Source organism: Bidens hawaiensis, unplaced genomic scaffold, assembly GCF_021521415.1.
Source record: "Bidens hawaiensis isolate Kalapana, Puna unplaced genomic scaffold, B.hawaiensis_p1.1 tig00041767_1, whole genome shotgun sequence".
Lineage (NCBI taxonomy): Eukaryota > Viridiplantae > Streptophyta > Magnoliopsida > Asterales > Asteraceae > Bidens > Bidens hawaiensis.
In genome coordinates, this window is record NW_027497404.1 from 134,014 (window position 1) to 139,024 (window position 5,011).

At 37.5% G+C, this 5,011-nt stretch overlaps 1 pseudogene; it reads left to right on the top strand.

Annotated features, from left to right (window-relative positions):
• Positions 1 to 3,123: 3,123 nt before the first annotated feature.
• Positions 3,124 to 4,863, top strand: LOC143593178 (uncharacterized; annotated as a pseudogene).
• The last annotated feature ends 148 nt before the right edge of the window (positions 4,864 to 5,011 follow it).

Genomic DNA, 5,011 nt, shown 5'->3' on the forward strand with positions numbered 1-5,011 from the left:
ATTATAACTTTCATAGTTTAACTATGATTTTTTGACATAGTAGCATACACTCTAACATTAAATAGAAAGAACCTCCAGCGAGAAGATGGAGGTGTTTGACAATATACAAATCAAAACACAAGATGACAGATTACAACAGATCGAATACAAAAACAGCCCCTATAGAAAATTTAAACCGACACACAAAATGAAGGCGACTTAACCCAGTCAAGCCAAACAATATCGTTGTGATTAGATTTGTACTTTAACCATCTGGAAAGGTTTGTCATGATCTTGTAATGCACAGAGGGAGTCCCGTTCTTGAACTCTTCGTATTCATCCGTTTCCAAACATGCCACATTTAAGAGAAAATAATAAAACCAATATACGTCTACCCAATTTGTCATCCGGCTCATTCTCCACCTCCAAAAAATGCTCAAATGAATCCAGGCCCATTGATTAATAGTTAAATTAAGCAACCCAACTAAAATATTATTTAGTTTATGTATATATTCAAACTATATTTGGAAATATATGTTAGCTTCTATATATATTATATATTTGTTAACTTTTGTATATATTCAAGATAGATTATACTTATGTATTCTACCCTTGTCTTGTATAATTTAATTATTTGTTTAGATTGTCTAATGTTTCTCCAATCTATTTATGTTGTTCTTTGAGTAAAAGATAAGGAGGAATATTATCGATTGACATGAGTTTTCTTATATGGGGAAACCACTGCAAGAATTTTAGTAAAATAAAAACATTTTTGGGTTTAGTTAAATTTGTTGGCAAATTTTTTAGGTTTATTGGATTTAAATAATCCAAACTTTGGTCAATTGGCCAATATTAATCCCAACTTAAGAATTGGCCCACATTAATCCTAACTTTCACTGTATTGGCTGTCAACGAACCTTTTCTTAATGGAGTCTGACTCCGTTAATTTTTGCTTACGTGGCTGCTTATGTGGCGCAAAAAAACATTAATTTTTTTAAAAACACTCTTAACATATATATCAAAGTTCATAGACCATTTGTAAAAATTACCCATTACCATCTAACATCTTATACCACCACCACACCATTACTACCAGTCTACCACCACCACATCAAGCTACCATCACCTCACCATTATCACCACCATCACTACATAAGCATGGCCACCACACTATTCTATTCAGAAAAATCAGAGTATGTGGATCTGAACGAAATCTGAACATTGACAGAAATTTGATCGGAACAAAATAAATATGTTTTGTAGAGATATTCTGTCGTCGTACAATTAGTAACACATTGTTTTCTTATACAAACCCGCTGGAAAACTTAATCATGGCCAGAAAAACGAAAATGACCGGAAAAAGTAGTTAGGCCACCAGAACAACAATTTTCTTCACCGGAGAAATCTGTTACAGTCGGAACTCTATGTGCTATTACTAAATCAGAAAATGACACTAATATGGCTTGCCGAAAACGCGTCCCCATAATGGCCTCACCGGAATATCCAGTTTCTTGCCGGAAAGAAAAACGGTTACGAGATCAATTAACACTCTACAAATCATCAAACAATTTTGATCATGCTCACATCCATGGCATGAACGTCGCCGGAAATTTCTGTTGTTACAGCGAAAAATATGGTTACCTTGCCGGAAAACCGTTTTAAGCCGGAAATCTTGCCAGAATCGTCAAAAACATCACCGGAAAAAATGGTAGCCTGATGTGGTAGTGGTGGTAATGGTGTGGTGGTGGTATAAGATGTTAGAGAATGATGATGGTGGTGGGTAATTTTTACAAATGGTCCATGAACTTTGATATATATGTTAAAAGAGTGTTTTTAAAAAATTAATGTTTTTTTGCGCCACATAAGCAGCCACGTAAGCAAAAATTAATGGAGTTAGACTCCGTTAGGAAAAGGTTCGTTGACAGCCAATACAGTGAAAGTTGGGATAATGTGTGCCAATTCTTAAGTTGGGATTAATATTGGCCAATTGACCAAAGTTTGGATTATTTAAATCCAATAAACCTATCATTTAATGGTTGTTTAGTATGACAAGTGGTTAGATCCTGATATGTCACGTGTCTCGCGGTAAAACCTTGTTAGTTGATACTACTACTACCGATTGTAGGGTAGACATTAATCGGTTTTGGTCTCAAAAATAACCAAAATAAAAAATTCTGTCTGTGTGTATTAAATCGTTTGAAAATATGACTTTAACTTCTTTTAAAAGACGATTATTATCTCGATACTTTGAACACATTATTTTTTTAAACTTGTAGGTTGAGTTTGAGTTGAGTTTAAATTTGTAATTTTAGTAAATATGTAAGTGAGGGAATGATTTTTCAAAACTAAAAGTTGAAGGAGGCTTTATCTTTTTATTATCTTATATGGCCAAAAATAAAATAAAATAAAATAAAAAACTTAGTTAGCGATGCAGTAACAGACCAAATAATTTTTTTATGGGGTCAGAAAAATTTGAGTTTCGTTGTCTAATGGTAAACGATTAATTTTTCGGCCCGGACCTGTCGGGCCAGGTCGATAAGCTGTTTTTTATCCTCAAATATTCTAATATAATTAAATAATTTTGAGGTTTTTGATTGAAATGGCTTACCACTTGTAAAGATAAACTAAAATACTTGATGAAACTTATATTACACAATCAACAAGAAGATGTGTTGATGTAACTGTTGATTGAGCTTTTAGTTTGAAAAGTTGACTTGCGTGTGAGGATGATTAATATAAAAAATGTCGCTCCCTAGGTTTTTTAGATTATTTTTTTAATTATTATACGTGGGGACTAAATGATATTTGAGGTTAAATGTTTAAAATAATTATTGGGTGCTTTCATTAAATTGTTAATGAGTTTGATCTGAAATGTGCTTATCTGTTAACTTTGTATAATGAGTTGAGCTGTTTTATTACAACAAACATAATATTCCAAATATAATTCTTCATATATGCATGCATATCACCACCACCACCTTCAGTTTCCCCCAAATTCTCTCAGCTTAATTCATCCTCCATTAATAATAATATTATCATCTCCTCCCACCTTCATTCATTTCCACACTTGGCCCTTGTTCCATAACCCACGATCCGATGTTCCGCCCAGCCACCGGACTCATCCCCGGAAAACCACCCCAAGACATGGAGCCTGGCTCCTCCCTCACCGACGACCCGCAGGTCCGCCTCGCCCTCTACATCGCCATGGCCCATGCAGGCGTGGCGTTCGCCATCTTCGTCCTCTATGGTGTAAGCAGGTTACTCGACTATTATCTCCGCCCGCTCCTCTGGGCCGTCGTCATATGCTCCATTCCCCTTAGAGGCATCCATCACACCCTTGTTTCATTTTGGCCCGAGCCGTTAAAGTCCGGCCTAACCGACACGTTGCTCGCCGTCCCCACGTCCATGTTTCGGGCTTTCATCGGCACCATTGTCGAAATCAAAGACCTCATTTGCAAAATAATTGGTCATAGAATGAAGAACTACAACCAACCAAGACGACGAAAAAGTGGATTTTCGGTGATATTACGAAGACTGGTGTCGTTATGGGTTTTCGTCATGGAGTACGAGCAGTTTGGTGGGCTTGGGGCTTTTACGTTATTAGGGTTAGGGTTTATGATCACGTCTCGAAATGTGGGGGGTACGATTTCATCTTTTAAAAGCTACAGTTTGAAACGGACCCCCCACATAGCCTTTTTAACACGTGGGGTGTTAAAAAGGCTGGAGACAATCGTGGCCATTGGATTAATAATGGCCATGATTTTTGGCAGTCTGTTTGCCACTGCCTTTTTTTCTTACAAGATTGGTGTCGAAGGCAAAGACGCGGTTTACTCGATTAAATCGCGTGTGGAAGAGAGTAATTATGCTGCAGAATGGATGTCTGAAGATAATGTGAGAGCATTGGTGGCTAAATACACCACACAGTTTTATGGGACTGTTTTTGATCAGATAGATAATTTAGCTGTGCAGTATAATATGACTGAGATTGTAGAAGAAATGAAGCATATTATGGCTCCAAGATCAACCAACTCGTCTGCACCATCGACCCCGTTAACCAAAACAAGCCCGTTTACAGAAAAGATTCTGAGTTCAAGAAAACGGGTCAAGAATGGCGAATGGGCCGAGCTTTATCCTGAGGTTAGCGCACTCTTTAAAGAAGTCTTAATAAGCAGAGAAGATATAATCGAAAAGGCGAAAGCAATTGCGTTTCAACGAAAAGATGTGATCCAACGCGTGTTAGCGAGTGGTCAGTCGATATTGGGCGGGAGTACTCGGTTACTGTTTGTGATTATCGAGTCGATTGTGACGGGTGCGGCTGGATTATTCAGTTTTCTGTCACAGTCAATGGTTTTCATATGGGTTTTATACGCGTTAATAACGTCGGATTCGAGTGGAGTAACAGAACAAAGATAATGTTGTATGCTACCCATTTCGAAATATGTTAGAACCAGGTGTGTTGAAGTGCTTGATAAGGCGATTTCGGGCATACTTTTAGCCACAGCTGAGATTGCATTCTTTCAGGGGTGTCTGACTTGTTTGCTGCTTAGATTGTTCAATATTCATTTTTTGTATGTGTCGACGTTGCTTGCGGTTATTAGCCCGTTTTTCCCGTTGCTGCCGTATGTTTTCGCAACGATTCCTGCGATTTTGCAGTTGGTGATGGAAGGTAGGTATATAGTGGCTGTATGTTTGCCCATTATTCATGCAGTGCTTATTGATTATGGGGATACTGAGATTCAAGAGCATATACCGGGTCATAACCCGTATCTTACCGGGCTTAGTATCATCGGTGGAGCTGCGATATTCCCGTCTGCACTCGAGGTAATTAATGATGAATATTATTACAGTTTGTATGATCTATTGGCCAAATTGCATAAAAAGTAATATGATGTCTATGTCATATAACAACTGTATATGTGACACTTCATATAGAGGTACTTTGGCCCATATATTTATTTGTGTCAAAGACCAGTTTATTTAAACGAGTAACCTACGAATCTAACTGGCTGACGGGTTGTAAATACTAACCAGG